General features: G+C 52.2%; 1 protein-coding gene across 2 annotated transcripts in view; it reads left to right on the top strand.

The window, feature by feature from the left end:
• Window positions 1-18,927, top strand: part of ZNF423 (zinc finger protein 423) — a 330,579-nt gene that overhangs the window by 58,027 nt on the left and 253,625 nt on the right. The window lies entirely within an intron of this gene.

Genomic DNA, 18,927 nt, shown 5'->3' with positions numbered 1-18,927 from the left:
GACTGACGGTTTATTGAGGTCTAAAGTGGGTCAGAGATGGTTCCTTAGGGCACAAGGAGGGGCTGATAGCAGAGGCTGGGGCAGTGGGTACCTGGTGACACTCTGCCTGTCACGCTGCCCTGGTAGGTTGTCCTGCTGGCTTGGAAGGTCCAGCCGCCTGGGGTCAGGGTCAAGGTGGGCTGGGGGTGGAGTAGGCAGTTACGCATTAGGCTGGTTTTGAGCAATGGGGTTGGATTCATCCAGTCACGACATCTGGGGCACCAGGATGTGGGGGGGCTCTGGGGGAAGTCCTGTGCAGTGTCCTTGTGCACACGGTGATGCAGGAGCCAAGAAGGACAGGAGTTTCCCCAAAGTCCCGCAGCCTAACAGAGCCATACCTGGGGAGGGGACCAAGGAGAGTGACATAGCATTGCTTCCCAAAGTGCAGCCTGGGTACCCCTGGTGGTGTGGCAGGGAACTATAAATAGAACACACATAAACATTAAAGCAAATTAATTGCTAATGAATGTACAAGGCACAAAATTAAATACACCCCCCCCCCAGCCACCCACTTCTCCTCCCTGGAGGCCACTGGTGTTACTAGGTTCGTCTGTCTAGTTCCAGAGCTGTTCTACACCCATGCACACGTATGAGAAATGCATGTATTTTCTCTCCTCCTCTATGCAAATAGAAGCACACCATACAGTCCTCCACCTTTTCTCACTTTCCAACCTGTTAGAAATAATTCCCAATCAGTTAATTTGGTGCTTCCTCAGTGCTTTTCATGTTAGCCTTTTATTATTGAAGTTTCACGAACCAGAGCGTATCTAGGTAACCAACATTAGCTCAAGAAACACCCGGGCCAGCTTCCCAGAGCATGCCCCCTGACCCCACAGCCCCACCCAAGGGTAAGGGCCATCCTCAAGTGAACATTTTAGTGTGTGTGTGTCTGTGTGTGTGTGTGTGTGTGTTTAAAAAGAAACCGGCCCATCCAACTTGAGATTTCCCAGGTATTACTGCTTTGGGTGAACAGCATTGTGCTGGACCCAAGGCTGTTGACTGGGGACACCAGTATCGCTGGGATGCTCAATCCCAGGAGTGTTGATGGGACAAGTCTGAGGTTACCTCCGGGGCCATGGGGTCTTTGTCTCCTCCTGCTGCTGCCCTTAATCCCAGGTCCCCCATTTCTTATGAAACATTGGTTACCTGGTATGGACACCCCCATAGAACAGGCAGGGAAACTTAGGGAAATGGCTTGACATCTTAACCTAGTATGTCCCAGTCTGTATCAGTGCATTGGCTCTGCCCTCTCCCTTTTCACAACCAGTCAGGCACCGAGTACCTGGACCCTGTAGAATATAACCAGGTGGAGAGGGTGTGTAGATGCTTGGGAGCCGGGACCCTCTGACCCAGTGGTTTGGTGTGGGGTTTTAGAAGTGGATAAGCCTGGTTTGAATCCTAGCTCTGCCACTTGTTGGCTGTGTGACTGTGGGTGCGTGTCTTAACCTCTCTGAGCATAGGTTTCCTCACTTGTGAAGTGAGGATGGTTAAAAATGGCCCTGCAGGGTTACTGTGAGGATTATATGAGCCCATCACATGTTATGTACATGCTCAGTGAACAGTCATGCTTTTCACTGTTTCAGTGATTGTGCCACTGGAGTTCTTCTCCCTGTCCACTGCCCAGGAGCTGCAGGGAAAGAGGGAGAGAAGAGCGGGCACAGAGGTTTGCTCTCTGCCTCTGTGGCATCCATCCCAAATGAGCAAATGGTTCTCAGCAGGGTCTGGGGAGCGGAATCTCTCTCTGGCTGGCTGTGGCCAGCCGGCCCCAGGGCAGCTGTCCTGTTCCCAGATCTGGGGTTCCAGGCTGGGTGGCTAAGGCAGGCAGGTTGGGTGAGGGCTGAGCAGCTGATAGCCTGGGGTGGGGTGGGAGGTAGGAGGCCAGCTGCAGCCCTGGAGTAGAGCAGAGAGCCAGACCCTGCCTTAACCCATTCTGTCCTGCAGGGATGGCTGCGCTTCCAGGAACTTTCCTTTTCGGTTACCTCTTGCGTCCTGAGAGTTCCTTGTTAGGCTGGGGGTCTCCGGCACATAGTGCAAAGGATGCTTTCTAGCCTGTAAGAAGTTTCTTGGGCATGTTTAAAAATTGCAGTGATTCACATAAACATTCAGATCTCTGGTCTTCCTGGAAAAGCCAGAAGGTATGACCCACTGAGCATACTCCAGGTGGCAGCTATGAATGGCTTGGGGTGGGTGGTGGGGCATTCACGACCCAACTGTCCCTCCATCCCCCACTCCAACTCTCACCTCTGATCCTGGTCTAGAGAGGCCTGTCAACGTCAACTCCAGCTTCTTCTATTCGAGCCTTGAATTCCCCAGGGGTCTCTCTGTCTGCTTGACCCCCTTCCATGCCAGCAGCCTCACTACCTCCTGAGCGGACCTTCCCTCGTAGCCTCTGCGGAGAGACTCCTATCTGTGCCTTCTTGAAATCTCCCTGTGGTGACTTCTATTGGTTGGTCCCGATTTGACCCTTGAGGCCACACAACAAGCTCAGTCCCTCTGCCCTGTGACAGCACTTCAGATGCCTGCAGACAGCTCTGGGGTCCCCACGAGCCTGCCCCTCTGGGCTAAACAGTGTCTGTTCCTTCACTTTCCCTCCTAAGATGTGGTTTCAAGACCCGCCAGTACCCTGGCTCCCTTCTTTGGCCACCTCCCCGTTGGCCCGTGGACTTCTTGTGGCTGGCTTTCCAGAGCCACCACGCACACCCTGTGCAAGTGACGGCTCTGGAAGATGGCTGTGAGGACATGCCTGGGGTCCTACTTCTGTTAAAAAAGGGAAAATGTAATGCATAGAAAGTGTTCCGTAAGATGGGCCGCCTCGGAATATATTCGGCATTACGAAGAAGGGCACATCATGGCTCAGTTTTATTTTTCTCTATGCCCACCTGTCTTTAAAATTTTTCCCCTACAGTTTAGGAAATTACAAAAGGTAAAAGGCCAAGGGCTTGGGGGTGAATTCACTTTAACCAGCTGGTGGGTGCTTGCTGCAGCAACGCCCTGGCTCGGGACAAGGACAGAGAAGAAGGCAGGGTGGGGCTCGGCCTTGGAGGAGCTCCCAGCCCGGGGCAGCCTCACGTGCTCTGGTACCCCAGCCCGGCACTGAGAGAGGACTGTGGGCACCAGAGGAGGAGCTGGGGGAGGGAGGAGAGGTCTATTTATCCAGGGTTCTGGAATGGCCCCTTGACAGCAGGGGTGAGGTGGGGCCTCCAACACCGAGGGGGCATTTCAGTGACGGGAGCGCCAGTAGCAATGGCCCTGAGGCAGGAGGACACGCAAATGCAGGGGCTGTAGCCTGGATGCGTGAGTTGGGGAAGGGTCCTTGAGGGCAGAAGGACTGGGGCCGGCTGGTGGCAGGCCCTGGATGCAGACGGAGGACTCTGAGGGTTGTTCTGAAGGTGAGAGCACAACAGCAAGAGTGGAGAAGGTTGGAGGCAGAGCTGGGTTGCTGGCTTCCCAGTCTGCAGCTGTGTGACCTTGGACTAGTCATTTATGGTTCTCAAGCCTCAGTTTTCTCGTGGGAAGGGGGATAAGGTGGCTGTGAGGATGAAACAAGCTGATGCCCCCAAAGTGCTTAGGCTCGTGCCCGGCACCTGGGGCGCCCCGATGGTATTCTGCTCTGTCTCTCACAGATCTCCCGTGTGCTCGTGGGGGCAGTCAGCCTTGTATCGAGCTCATCCGGTGCTTGTGACGGCCTGTCGGTGCAGATGTGTACACTGAGTCAGAGGTGCAGCACCTACATCTGGGCCTGCTGGGCTCCACGCCTGGGCTCTTTCCACCATCCTGCCCACGTCTCAGAAGGCTTGGGGGTGAGGTGTCTGTCCTGGGGCTTGTGCCTGGGCAGACAGCTTTCCAGGCCATCTGGCTTCCAGAGAACACTTTTTAACCTGATGACAAGGGGCTGCAGGCCTGGGGGAGTCTGTTAGTGTGGGCCCGGCCAGGTGGGGTGTGGGCTGCTTTAGCTTCTCTGGGCCCTGCCTGTGCCCATCACACCCCAAACCAGACTGTGTGATCAGCAGTAACTAGCGCAGCAGGACAGCGCTAACAGCAAGGGCGACCTGGTGGGACCGCGGAGAGAGCCCAGCCTCGGAGTCCGGGCTGGGCGGAACACCCACGTGTGACGGCAGGCGCTTCTCTGCTGAGGCCTCAGCTTTCTCTTCTGTGACATGCGACACGTGGTGTTGCCATCCTGACCTAACACCTTCAAGAAGAAAATGCGAATCCTTCAGGGTGTGTGTGTGTGTGTGTGTCAAATACAGTAAAGCTCCACGTGAACGCCATGGCTTTGTGGAGGGACTGCTGCTGGCCTCTGAGCTAGGACCCCCGCCACTGCTCCTCGGTGGGCACCATTTATCGGGCTTTTACTGAGCCCCTGATGCCGTAATCTGCATCCCCGGCATCATCTCATCGCCCTGCGGTACCCCCGAGGGCTCGATACTTGTGTCACCCCATTGGGCCCATGAGGAAACTGAGGACAGCGGGATGCCACGTGCCGGGCTTCACCCAGATTGTTAGTGTCGTCGCCAGGCCTCGGAGCCCGCGTCTGCCTGATTGCAGACCCTGTGCTCTTAGCTATTGGGGTTTCCTGACTAGGAGACCTCACAGGCCAAATACAGTGATGCGCTTCCTTGCAGAAGTGCGAATAAAAGTGGGAAGGTTTGACACAACATTGTAAAATGATTATAAATCAATAAAAAATGTTTAAAAAATAAAGTGGAAAGGGAGGCACCCAGGTCAAAGAGCTGGTGTGGCAGGGCAGGACCAGGGCCCCTGGGCTCAGCTCTGTGCTTTAGAGGCCCCTCGATGGCTGTCCCCCTGGGGAAGAGGAGCCTGTGAGCAAGGGGATGTGCCCGCTGCTTCCAGACTGGTCTGCAGGGCCCCAGGACTCCCCCTGCCCATGTGGCCCTTGACTGCCCTGGGCATCCGTAGGCCTCTTCGTGTTTGTTTTCCCCATGGTGGCCAGGCCTTCAGGACGCATATCCACAGGGTCGACTAAGGGGCTGTTCAGATGGGGTGGGGCCCGGGCAGGGCTTGGACAAGTGGGTGCCCCTCTCGGTGAGGGAAGGAGCTGAGGGTGGAAGAGAAGGGGATGGACTGCAGGCTGGGGACCTGCAAATGCGAGAGGGGGTCTGGGTGAAGGGCAGGGTCCTGCCATCTGGACGGGTGAGCCTGCCTGACCGGCACCCGGGGAGCTGCCGTGTTTGCCCCGCTGTGTGGCTCTGGTGGCCACTTCAGTGCCAGACTCCTGCGATCCTTATGGCCAGCCTTGGGAGCATGCTTCGGGGGCTATAGGGCTTGATAGAGGCACTAATGTAGTGCACGAGATCAGGGAGCACGGATGGTCTTCTCTGCCCGTGCAAACCCACCCAGAGGTCCCCCCTTTCCCTTTGGAGCCAGGACATGAGGGGAGGAGGCAGGAGAAGCAGTCACGTCTGCACGTGCAAGTGCAGGATGGAGGCCTGGGAACTCGGGGGCCTTTCCTGTGGACTATTTCCTTGCTCTCTGTCCCTCTGTCATCTCCCTTGGGTTCTCAGGGCAGGGAGACCTGGCTGTGAATTTTGGTTCCACTACCCAGGAGCTGCATCCTGTGTCACCAGGAAGCTTGCCGAGGCCTCTCGGCCTGCTGGAGAGGATGGCACGGGATACTGCCCGTGAGGAGCCAGGCCTTGGGCAGGGCACGTGGGGCATTTGCAACAGCACAGTCTACCCTGCTTTGCACCAGCAGTGGGCCAAATGTGTTTTATCGGATGGTGAGGTGGGGTGGGGGGAGCTTCTCAGTGTGGGTGTCCTTGCATGATGTGTGGGCTGCTATGTTTTGATCGAAGGGAGCCAAACTGATTTTCCTGGCCCATCTCTTCTCTATCCAAAGCAGAAAGTTAAATAAACACAGCCAAGTATTACCACAGGACGCGAGGAAAATGAACTTGGTCCCCACAGGCGGCCCACATCTGGCAAGCATTGGGCCTCTCAGGACTGTGGGATGAGACAGATGCGATAGAGGGTAGGAAGGGCTCAGTCTACCCCCTACCCAGCAACGCACCTCCTCCCAGGGCTCCGTGCCAGCCGTGGGGCCTGGAGGCTGCAGGCGGTCTGCCTTCAGCTGTGTCCCTTGCCGTCTGCCGGGGCCCTGTCTGGCCTTGCCTTTGATGGGGCTCCCCCTCAGTCTTCCTGAGGCTTGTTCTCCTTGGTCCCGCCGGGGGCTTGCACTGGGATTGCAGCCTGTGGGCCTGCAGGCTGGTGTGGCCCACGTGCTCCGGCCCTGCCTGGTGCCGGGAGGTGGCCGGGTGCACTGGGAAGCAGCTTACTTGTCTGGATTTTCCGTCCTCCACTCAAGGCCGTGGTGGGCCCGTGAGCTACACGCTCGAGGTGAGTTTGTAGCTGGCATGTTCCCTGCCATCCTCTGCTCAGCACTAGCCTTAAATGAACTTAAATGGGCTGGGTGAATTTCTGGAGTTCCATGTAGGACAACTGGGATGCACTTCTTTTTGGTGGAAGGAAGTGAAGAGGTGTGGCACCTCCCCAATTCATTCATTTGTCAGAGGTTGCCCAGCACTGCTCAGGCCTGTGTTCCCCAGACTGACATTCGTGGGTCCTGTGGTGATACAGGTGGTTGACAGGTGAGTGAGTTTTTTCCCTCCATACTTACATGTTTATTCTACTATTAGGAAGATGTTACTTTGTATGTTTATCCCCATAGCTATTAAATTTGTTATTAGCACACCAAATGTGTGATCTCATGAGCAGTGCCGCTTAGAAGGAGGCTAGAAAAGAGGTACTTAAGTAAAAGAAGGGAGTTGATGTGAAGAAAAGCATCTGTAACTGTTAGTGCAGGGGGTGTGAGCTCCTGGCCAAGCTCGTGGGGGAGGTCTGGGGGGTTCCTGCCAGCCCCGGGAACCCGACGGCTCAGGAGGGTGAGCCCAGGGGGACTCCTGCTCTATCCACTGAGGGTCCTCATCTCGGAACTTTGGGCAGGTTTGTGTGATGTAAGGCCTGTCTTAGGGGGACCAGCTGCCAGATGGAGGTGCTCAGGGCCCCCTGAAGGCTTCCACGTGCATTCTAACCATGGTGGGTGGGCAATGGAGCCAAGCGGGGGAGCAGGTCTGTGCTGATGAAATGTCCCCCCGGCCCAAATCAGACTTATTTAAAGTATTGACTCCTTAAACTATGAAGTATTGTGATTGCCTCTACCCGGGACAACCATGTGGAATTACAACATGTTTGGAAATGGTCACTATAGTTCATTCTTGTGGAAGGCTTGGGGCTTTTGATTTGAAGCAAGAGATGAAAGGCTGGTCTGTGTGTCCAAAACCAAATGAAAACACTTAGACAAACGTACACACACATACACGTGCAAACACGCACACCAGTTATCAACAAGAGACTCAGTTTCCTCTTTGCTTGTGTCTAAGATAAACCACATGTATAACAAGCTACTGACATTTATTTACAGTATGTTAGCACAGAAGATAAGTTGTTAAGGGGTTATAAAAAAAATATTAGTTTCTACTTTATGGTGCTTTTCTTCAAACCAAAGTGGAGAAGAGGCAAGAGAGTGGGATTCTGGTTTCACTCTCTTTCCTTCCCACCCCAAAGAGCAGACAGATCTCAATAGGTGCTGTTCCTCTTCTCCCCTGAGTGGGGGGGGACCCCAGGCTGTTGTTCCTTGACCCCCGTGACCCTGGTGCCCACCTTCGGGTCCTTAGTGCTCAGTGGGCTGCTTCCATGCACCTCTGTGGGGGGCGTTGCTGTGGTCCCTCTGTGCACAGCAGTGTGTGCACCCGGCTTCGTCACCTCCCATTAGAGCTGGACAGCTGGGGTGAGAACCAGTGTTGCCACTGAAACAGGATGTGGGAGCCAGACCCCATCGTAAATTCACGTTTATGTGCTGCATGTTTCTAGTTAACGAGACTGTGCAGGAGCGACTATATGAAATGAAATATATATATGAACAGGGACATTAACCTCAGGGAGAGATGGGATTAAACATGAGGGCAGCCTGGGAGGCCTGGGGCCCTCTGCGTGTTAAGGCCCAGGCAGGCGGGTCCCCAGGAAGGGAATTTTCAGCAAATATCCCAACCCTGAATGGATTTGCTGGGGGCGCAGGCACAATAGTCCTCTTTAGTGTTGCTCGCCATGTGCCAGGCACTGGGCTAAGCTCTTTAAGTGTGTTGTTTCACTTGTCTTCAAAACAAATGGGAAAATTATTACCTCCACTTTATACATGTGGGAGCGGGTGTGATGGACCTGGGCTGGCACGCCCAGCACTGACCTCGAAGACTAGTCTCTGGAGGGTTCCAGAAGGAGGAGTCATTTCCACTCCAACCTTCCCCATCAGCTGTGGCTTTTCTGAGATGGTACAGAAGGCCTGGGAAGCTCAGCCTGTCAATTACTATTTGTTCAGCACAGGCTGAGAGAGGCAGGTGGGGTTGGTGGTAGCGTGTGAGCTTTGGGGCCACGTACACCTGGCTGCCAATCTGAGCTCCACCTCCCGTTGCCTATATGATTTAGCTCAGTTAAAAAAATTCATTTAGGTCCTGGTTTCCCCATCTGTAAAATGGGCACCATCACCCAATCCCTTTGTCCGGCCATTGGGAGGATTAAACATAAACGTGATAACCTGTGTGAGGAACATTAAGCGATTGTTGTTTCTAGTGTCACTGATATGTGTCATCTTGTGTCAAGTGAACTGGAGGGTGGGAGAAAGAGGAGACGAATGGGGTCTCCCTAAAGGGCTTAGAGTGCAGTTGGGGGCAACACGTTATGCTGTAGGATCAGAAGTTTTCTTTGTCAGGCACCTGGGTATTGGGCTCAGAACTATATACCTTTATAAACAACTTCTTATATTATCCTCAGAGCTACCTTGCAGGATTTCTATGCACAGAGAGGTTACTTCATTTGCTCAGGTCACACAGCAAACCATGGCAGATGGGGATTTAATCCTAAGGCATCTTGCTTTGGCCACACACTGCTACAGATGAGGCCGACTGAAGTCCAAGGCCAGGGTGGTCAGGGAGAGAGTCTCGGAGGAGGTGAGCCTGAGCTCTGGGCAGTGTTTCTGACCCAGGAAGAAGGGTGGCTCTGCAGCCAGTGGTCAGGCTGACCCTGGAAGCTTGGGCAAGAAGCGTGAAGCCCTGGGTCCACAGGCAGAATCCAAAGTTGGGCTGGGTGGGGCCTGGTAGGGCTGCCTCAGATTCCCCCGAGTTTGTATTTCCTTGCTTAGGCAAATGCAGTTTGATTTGATTTTCCTGAACTTCATCTTTGAGCAGGAAACTTTATTTTTTATTGAAGTATAGTTGATTTACAATATTGTGTTAGTTTCAAGTGTACAGCAAAGTGATTTGGTTATACTTACATATGTGTGTGTATATATATACATATTCTTTTCTTTGGTTCTTTTCCATTTTAGGTTATTATAAGATATTGATTATAGTTCCTTGTGCCATACAGTAAATCTGTTGTTTATTTTATCTGTTAATCCCATACTCCCAATTTATCCCACCCAGTCCCTTCCCCTTTAGTGACCATAAATTTGTTTTCTATGTCTGTGAGTCTGTTTTGTAAATAAGTTCATTTGTACTATTTTTTAGATTCCACATAGATGTGATATCATATTGATATTTGTCTTTCTCTGTCTGACTTACTTGACTTAGTATGATAATCTCTAGGTCTATCCATGTTGCTGTAAATGGCATGATTTCATTCTTTTTTATAGCTGAGTAGTATTCCACTGTATATATGTACCACATCTTCTTTATCCAGTCATCTGTTGATGGACATTTAGGTTGCTTTCAGGTGTTGGCTATTGTGAATAGTGCTGCTGTGAACTTTGGGGTGCATGTATCTTTTCAAATTAGAATGTTTGTCTTTTCCAGATATATGCCCATGAGTGGGATAGGAAACGTTTTATTTACATTAAAAAAAGAGACCCACGAACTTTAAAGATTTTTGTCCATGAATATCAGTCTTTCTAAAATAAGATTTGCATGTTAGTGTAAAAGGAAATCAGAATTTTATCTAGAGCTGAAGTAGAAACTCATCCTAGCTCTGGGCCTCTGAGTTTGCCACCTGCCCCCTCCCTACCCCAGAACTTCTCTGGGGCCATGGCTGGGCAGAAAGGTTCCACGTCCAAGCTCTGGGCTGTGGGCTGTGGGCTGTGGGTAGGGGGTGCGCCCTGCTGTTCAGGGGCCTGCCTTTGACCTTCCCTAACTCCCACCTCCTCTTTCATGTCTACACTCTGGGTCTTTATTGTTTCCACTTGTTTCTATCTCACTCTGAGATTAGGATTCATTTAGCATCCTCCATCATACTGCAGTTCACTCATTCACTCATTCATTCATTCATTCATTCATTCACTCAGCTTCTGTTATGTGCAGCCCCTGAGGGGCAGGACAGTGGTAACATTTGTCACCATGGAATTCACACTGTAATGGTTGGAGGTCAAAGTCCAAGTCCCTTTTCTCATCGTTCTCACGGTACCTAGCTCAGAGTTCTAGATCACCTGAGGGACTCAGTGTTTATTTAAAGAGGAAAAGGCCAAATATACGTTGGCAATATATCTCAAAAGCCTGAAAATCGGCAAACTCTTCTTCCTAGCAATCCTGCTTTAGGGAACTAATTCTAAGAAAACTCATTGAACAAGCAAGCTTGTGACCATGTTTGATGTCTGCGGGTGAGTTTTGCAACGTGACTTCTCTTACAGTGAAAACGACCAGCAGTAGCCTAGGTGTCCAGCAACAGGGCGTTGGTTAAATTAGTCCTGGAGCTTCCTGTGACTCCCGGGACCCAGGCCACCATTAATAACATTGGTGTCGATCTGTGTCTTTGATGTGAGATGTTCATTGTTTATTGCTGAGTTAGAAAAGCAGGGTCCAGAACTGGTTGTGTTGTTCAGTTGTATGTATTGTTTCAACTTTCTATAAAGTTGTAAAATGTTTTTATACAGAGAAAGTTGTGCTTTTAGTTTCCCCATTTTAACTCGCATGTATTTCCTAGTTATCTACATTGTGCGTGGATTATTTAGGTCAGAAACTTTTATAAGAAGAGAAAAGATACTTAATCTAGGAAACAATAAGAGAAGGGCAGCTCTGAGCGAGTTCAGGGACATGCGGGCAGAGCCTGAGCAGGGCCAGTGGGTGGGTGGGAGAGCTGGGCCGGTGCGGTGGGGTGTGGGCTCCTTGTGGCTTCCGGGGCTGGCGGCAGCCCCCGCCCGCACCCCGGCTGAGTGTCCCTCCCCGCCTCTCGGTGGCACCGCTCCTTTATCCGGTGCTGTGCTGACTGTGCACATCTTTCACAGCTCCACGTCCAGCAGCGTCCTGTTTGGTAGCTTGAAATTGGCTGCGGTGAGAGTGTTTACACTATAGAAAGTGGTGAACACGATAAACCGGAGCCCTTTTCCTCCCTGGACCACCTCTGCCACGTTTACCTGCACGTCTCCGTCTCCCATGGTTTTCTTTGTCTCCCCAAGGACCAGTGTGCTTGTGGGGAGACTCCAGAAGATGAATTCTCTGCTTAGGTTCCCTGGGAGTTGTCACAGAGAGGGACTCACGGAATCTGCTGTTGATCTGAATCACTGCAGGGAGAGAGAGAATCAGAGTCTACTCTTCTGTTGGCTGACCCCACTCAGTCTGAACTAGAGCTTTTGCTTGCAGAAGTAAAACAGAGAGGTGAAGAATCCCATCTCTGGTTCCACCCCATCCTCACGCCACGGCCTTTGGCAAATTGCTTAGTGTTAGTTGCCTCAGCTGTAAAATGGGGTTAACAAATGTCCTAATCTCATAAGATTGTGGAGGCCAGTGGTTCTCAAGCTCTAACATGCATCAGAATCACCTGGAAGGCTTGTGAAAACACAGATTGCCGGACCCCCACCCCCGGGGATTCTGCATTTCTAGCAAGCTTCCAGGTAATGTTGCTGTTGCAGGTCTGGGGCTGCGTTCAGAGAAGCACTGCTTTGGGCAAATGTAAAAAGTGCTCATCACAGAACTTACCATCTGATGAGGGCACATAGCTGCTTTTTCAAAGAAGAGCCACATGGTAGGGAACGTTGTCCAGGACCTGGGAGCTGGGGTACTTGAGTTCTGGGATTTTGTTACCTTGTTAGCCCCCATCTCTTCCCCCACAGTGAGCTATTTCTCTTCTCTGGGACTTTCTTTCCCTTTCTGTGAAATGGGTTAATAAGGGCTTGACTTCAGGCAGCAGCTGAGGAAACACCTCCAAGCGCCCGCCCTCTGATGCCCCGCATTCCCGGCTTTGAGCTAAAGATACACTTGGGAACATTTGCTCTGGCCTTGTGAGCCCATGGGCTGGCTTCTGGACAAATGCTCGGGCTCCCCAGGCTCCACTGCATCATCAGATAAGTGGGGATTTTGAGGACTCCCTAAGGTGGGGGCCGGGAAGGTGAAGTGGGAGCCAGGAGGTGGGATGCTTGGCATGGTGCCTGGTGCCACTGGGACTCTGTGACGGTTGCTTTCCTGGGGGAGAGTCCTGGCTCTGACCCAGTTCTGCTCCAGCTGGACACGCCTCTAAGTGTAGGGTAAGAGGAGGGTGTGTGTGTGTGTGAATGTGTGTGGTATGCGTTTGCCGTACAGATGTGTTTGAAGGGAAGGGAAGCTATAGACTAGGACAAGAGAAGGCCAATAGATTTTAACCCACTTTGTTGAGCTTTTGGAGCTGCATCTGTGCCCAGTAAGAAGAGTGCGCTGATGGATTAGCAGTGTCCACAGTGGATGCAGGATAGGGGAGCTGGGGCAGGCATGCAGCTTGTATTCTATCCTTGGTCTAGTGAAAAAAAATTTTTTCCTAGTACTTAAAGAAAACTTGAAGTGTTTTGACCTTGATTACCCTATTTTTCACATTATCACCATCATATCATCATTTTCTTTCTTTCTTTTTTCAATTAGAGAAGAGTGGAGGAAAGGAAGCAAATTTCTGCAAGGTTGCCCAAAACAGAGATTCTGCTAGGATTGTAGCCTCTGTTCCTTCTGCAGTTACCTCCCAGTTCTTCTCCTTTGGGGTGTGTGGGGTGCTGATGGGAGGATTGGAAAGGGGGAGGGACATGAGATGGCACAGAAGTGGAGCCCCTTGGCTGTGAACTCCAGATGGTCCCACATTTAGGGACGCCTTCCCTGTACTGTGGCGGGAACTAGAGGGCTGTGGGGCCAAAAGATCCAGAGCCTTTCCTCCAGGTGGGGTGGGGCGAATCTCAGCGGGAAACTTGATCTCTCTGAGCCCTCCCATCTGTACAAGCTGAGTGAAACCTGGGTAGTGAGCCTGGGGGAAGAAAGGGCAGCTTGAATTATCCCCGTAAATGCTAATATTAACCGTGTATTTTACCTTGTGCTGTGTACTTCAGGAATACCACCTCATTTAGTCCTTCTGACACTCCTGGGAGGTGGGTATGAACGTTATCCTCTTTTTACAGAGGAGGAGACTGAAGGTCAGAGTGGGTCAAGCATCTGGCCCCAGATCTGATGGCCCATAAGCGGCAGAGCTGGGGATGGTCCTGAGAGCCCTGTTCCAGGGCCCACTTCCTGAATCCTCCCATTTATAGCTTCTCTACAGATACCCTCATCCAGCTCATCTGTCCTGCTGGATGAGTTCTGTGGATGACTTCCGGAAGAGGCACTTTCCCAGTAAGGATGGACCAACTTCCCGTCTGGAGTTCTTGGACTATTCCTGGAGGCCTCCCATGCTCCCTGTTGTATAGACAAGCAATGCAAGGAGAGAAAAGGAAGACAGTGGCTGAGCAAGATCAAGGCTTCCGATCTCTCTGCCCAAGATAGGCCAGGGGAACGGTTTATGAAAAGTTTTCAGTAATGTTGCATCTTTTCGAGGGTGCTGTTTCTAAGTTAGGCATTTTAGGGGAAAGTCAAATATTGCCAAACTGCTATAACAATATGTTACGAAGCTGCTGACTTGGAGACCCACTCACTAGCCCTTGGTGAGTCTACACAACAGGTTTTCCTCCAATGTTGAAACATATCACATTTTTGTGTGTGTTTTTGAAAAACACTAGATCTGGTGGCGGAAGTCTTCTGGTTAGGAGCCATGTTGTCCAAAAATAGACTTCTTTAAATCCTCGACCCATCCTCCTGATGGTGAGGTGCTCACGTGGCGGGGGTGTGGGTGGAGACTGATGGGAGAGTCCCGTCCCTCCTCTCACACCCTCACTTAGGGCGGGCGCTCACTGAGGAAGAGGGCAAGTGTCTTCCCTGCACCGTTTGAAGTGTTAGTTTCTTCTCTTTTCAGCAAGTGGCTGGGGAATCATGGCATTAAATAAACGGGTTTGTGATGTGCCCCTCCTCTGAGGGTCTGAGCTTGGTGTGAGAGGGCTGGCACTGGGGGTCTCGGGTAGTTTTAGCTCTGGCTGCAGAGAACCTGCACTCTTCCGTGCCATGACTCCCCCAGCCCCACCCACTGCCCACCCCCCATCCCTACCAGAGAGGAGCCTGGAAAGTGTGCGCCCACTGGTTGGGTTTGTTTGCCCCTGACCCTGATCGTTTTGCCCTGAAGCCTGATGCCAGAGATGGTCATGAGCTATGCGTGACAGCACATCTGTGTGAGCTAGAAAAAAGGCCGAGTGTGCCTTTTTGCAGAAACATGGGTACCCCTTCCTCTGGGTGTTCATAGCCCTGAACCAGGACACACTGCTTGGTGGACAGGCTGTGGGCTAAATTTCAAGCCTCTGTCACTACCTCTGCTGGGCCCCTTGTGCAGTGCACAACCTGCACAGCCATACACAACAGTCCTTTCTGCTTTATGCTTTTTGTTCCTTGAAGTTGCTTAGGACAAAGTGAGGAGCAGTGATGCTCCGTCTCATGTTTGACAATGAGAATCTGGGCTGTCAGAGTGTCCTTTACTTCCCCAGGCCCTGGCCTGGTGTGAGCGAGAGGGTTTCCCCAAATATGAGCTGAGGAGAGGCAGCCTTGTGCCCCTTGCTGGGCTCACCACCTCCGCTGGGGCAGGATTGCTTTTAGGGAGCCTCTGTCAGGCCAGGGTGGGTCCAGCCCTTCCCTAAGGGTGAGATGATCCCTGGACCAAAACCAGCAAAGCATAAAGAGGTCCCCTAAGACCTTGGGGACACCAGCCAGAGGTGGGGCCAGCCGAGAAGAATTTCCAAATAAAAGCCATTAGTTCAGTGGTTCTTAAACACTTTTTTGGGGGGGGGGTTGTTCTAGATCTTTTTGATGAAAACTATGGATCTTTTCCCCAGAAAAGTGCCTCTTTGCACACATGTCCAGGGATTTATATCCAGGGAGCAGGGCCTTCTCAGATGCTTGAAGCCAGGCTGAGCAGCTGGCCCTGGTGTGGATTTGGGGGAAAAAGGGGGCCTTCTGGGCCCCGCTGGGGGCCTCCTCGATGCCTGCCTCTGTTCGTCTCTCTCGTTCACCTCCTGACACTGTCTGCCTTAGAACCTGTGCCTGAGCTCTCCTGCCTCTTACCTGCACCTTGGCTGCCAGCCCAGATCCTGCCTGACTTTCACCAGCACCATGTGGAGCCCCTGGTCTAACTGTTGGGTTCCAGAGCCCTGTTTCTAGCCCCTCCACTCAACCCCTGCCCCCACCCCCACTTCTGTTCACTTCCCCAGCTCCATTCCTCTGCATCTTCAAGGTAATGAGGAGCCCTGGCGAGCGGGTACTCCTCCCCAGGCCAGAGCAAGTGGCACTGGAGAAGTGACTTATCCAGGTGCCCACCTAGCACCACCTGCTCCATGCTGCTGGGTTCCCAATCCACAGGTCCAGCACACAGGCTTTGGGTCTCACTGGCATCTCGTTGATGGTGGCGAAGTCATCCTGGTGCATAGGGGGGCAAGTTATGGGTTCTCCCAGGGTTGGGGGGTTGTGGTCACTTAGGAGCCTGCTGCTGAGTTGGGAGGCAGTGTCTGGTGGGGCTCACAGGTGTATACACCCATGGGGCAATCAGCCAACTACAATTTGTGGCCCCAGAGCAGAGAGAGAACACAGGGTTTTGATCTGGCTGAAGCCCTGAGAGAGCCTCAGAATCTTTCTTAACACATCCCAGGAACCATGGTGAATACACTCTGTACACTCTGCAATGTGCACGCAGGCCCCGTGCCCCCTTTCCTTGCATACACACTTTGTCATATGTCCCCTCTCCGTGTGTATACACTTGCTGCCACACCCCCACCTGGATGTTCACACTCATTCTGTGCCCCCTCCCTGTGTTTACACACTGGCCCCCATACTCTCTCCCTTTGTGGACACACTGGCCTGGTGCACACACCGTGTGTTGACAAATGCCCATCATTCATAGGAGTGGATGTCCCTGTGTTCCCTTTGAGAACCGGCAGGGTGGAGGGGTGTGTTTTGGCCTCCACGATGCCAAGTACCTTATAAATTAAAAAGTTGGAGGTTGAGTCTGGGGAAGTCTCTAGAAAGCACCTAGCTCCCCTGGCTGACTGGGCAGCCCCTTAGCGTGTTGTCCACTCTGGCCTCTGAGATGCTCACTCCTTGGTGTTCATGGGGCCTCTGTAGCAGAATTCCCCTTTAGGGATGCCTCGGGCCCCCAGAGAATGCCGCTGCCGCTGTGGGCTCCGCTGCCCCCAGCAAGTGCCTGGCTCCAGCTGTAGGGGAGGCCTTCCTCCTCTGTGCCCATTGTCCCTGCCATCATCTTATTGTGGAAGAGACCAGACTGTACAGAAGAGGCCGGCTGGAGGCGAGGAGAGCCTCCGCTCGTTTGCAGGGTCGGGTAGCACAGGGCCTCGTGATGGCGGCGGTGGGGCTGGGCAGTACTTTTCCTCATCAGGAATGTACAAAGGATGGTATAGTTATACTTTCAGAAAACAAAATGTGGGCCAGGGGATGGGATGTTAGTGGGGTAGTGCATTCATGCCCATGTCACTCGGCAGGCTGGTCCATGGGCTCCTGGCTGTGAGGGATGTGGTCCCGGAGATGCCAGTGTGTGATGCAGCCAGTCGCCCGGAGTGATGTCTGCCGCTTTGAACTTCCCCAGCCAGCCAACCTCGTCTTCCCTTTTCCCAACTCTGCAGGCCTATCGTCCCCGGGAACCTAGCCTTGAATCCCCCCAAGAGCTCCAAAGTAGTAGCAAATGTTTTCTCATTCTCTTTCCCATGATGGCTGAAGCCAGATCTTAGGGAGGGAAGGATTTGGCATTTTGGGGACATCCTCCAGTTCAATAACTTGGGAGGTCACAGTTCCCAACCAAAGAATGTGGAGTGAACCCAAGTGTGGGGGCTCTTTGCCTCATACCTGGAGTACGTGGAGGATGAAGGGAGAGCTAGGCTCATGCCTTCATGTCTTGGTTCTTGTGGTTAATGAGGTCCAGGGACCCACACAGGCACTGTTGGAGGTGTCCTATGGAATGGCGGCATGATGACCTTACATATTGGCAGCAATCTCTTAATAGAAGCAATTTGAATTATATATTAAAGTAAGTAAACGGTGAAATGTGAAGGAAACTGATTTTCAGGTGTGGGAATGAAAGTCGCTAACAAATGCTCCTTGTCCGATGCGAGGTCTTGATTCATATTTGCCAGAACGCATATTTGATCCCCCAGCTGTAAGTAGCTTCGGTCCCAGCTCAGATCTGCTCTGCATTTCATTGTCTTGATTCTGAGTTTCTACCCTCAGGATGCAAACTTGGGGAAGAGAGAGCCCTTGGTCAGCATTCCTCGGCCTGAGCTCACTGATGGCGGCGGCGGGGCTGGGCAGTACTTTCCCTCATCAGGAATGTACGAAGGATGGTGTCGTTATACCTTCAGAAAACAAAACGTGGGCCAGGGGATGGGATGTTAGTGGGGTGAGTGCATTTGTGCCCGTGTCACTCGGCCAGTGTGCCCATGTCACTCAGGATGTGCCCTCTTGGGCGAGCTGTTTCCGGGGGTTAAAAGAAAATGTGCCCTGTGAGGCTCTATTGGGGGGGGGGTAAGGCCAGGAATAGCTGACTCCGAGAGCTGGTCCAGCTCTGGCACCAAACCCACCCGAGCAGACGACAGGCATCATCCCGTGGAATCTTTCCAATAGCCCTGTGGCTTAGGTACCATTTTTAATCTCTGTTTTTGAGACGAGAAAACTGAAGCCTAGAGGTTGAACAATTTGCTCAAGGTCATACAACTAATTAGAGGTAGAATCAGGATTTGAACCCAGTGTCTGACCACAAGCCAGCCTGCTTGCTTCACTCATTGCTCAGCTGCCCAGCAGGCTGTGTAGCTGCCTTCCGGTCCTGAGCTGTTGGGATTCTGGAGAGCATCTTCTGTGTCTCAGTCAGCGGGAGTTTCAGGAGCAGTCTTTGAGACGGACAGTCCTAAGTTTCAGCCCCAACTCTGCGTGGACTCTTCCTACCTGTAGGACCTCGGGCACATCACGTCACCTCTCAAAGTCTGTTGACGAGGATTAGACACACTCACAGCACAGGGTCTGGCTCACAGCGTGTGCCCTTGTAGAGACAGCTATAGTGCAAAGAGAACTGGGTGGTACGTGCTGGCTTCAGCCTGCATGTGTGTAGAACTTCAGAGCCTGTTAAATCTGAAAAATACTGTGTATGCACATTTTTGGCTTAAACAAAGTTCCATTTTACAAAGTCCATAACCTGGCTTTAATATTACTACATGCCCCAGACTGGGATTAATTCCAGGAAAAGAGCTTTATTATGCTGTATAGAATTTCTCCCATGTTCTCCTAATGCATGGCCTCAACCTCCACCAGCCTGCTCTTGCATGGGGTGGTGGGGACACCCCATCCTTTCCCAGCTTCGTCCTGTGGGCTCATGGGTGGGGTGGAGAGGTGAGCTGCTTTCTGATGCCACCGGCCCAGGACTGCTGACCACGTATCCTGAGGTCTGTCTGTGGGTCAGTTCTCAGTGTAGAGAATAGCACACCATGCTTTGCCAACCTCTGAGAATGAATGACCTTGCTTGTTTCTT

This window comes from Vicugna pacos, chromosome 9 (genome assembly GCF_048564905.1).
Source record: "Vicugna pacos chromosome 9, VicPac4, whole genome shotgun sequence".
Lineage (NCBI taxonomy): Eukaryota > Metazoa > Chordata > Mammalia > Artiodactyla > Camelidae > Vicugna > Vicugna pacos.
Note: the sequence above shows the minus strand (reverse complement) of the source record. Positions and strands in the feature narration are given on the sequence as shown.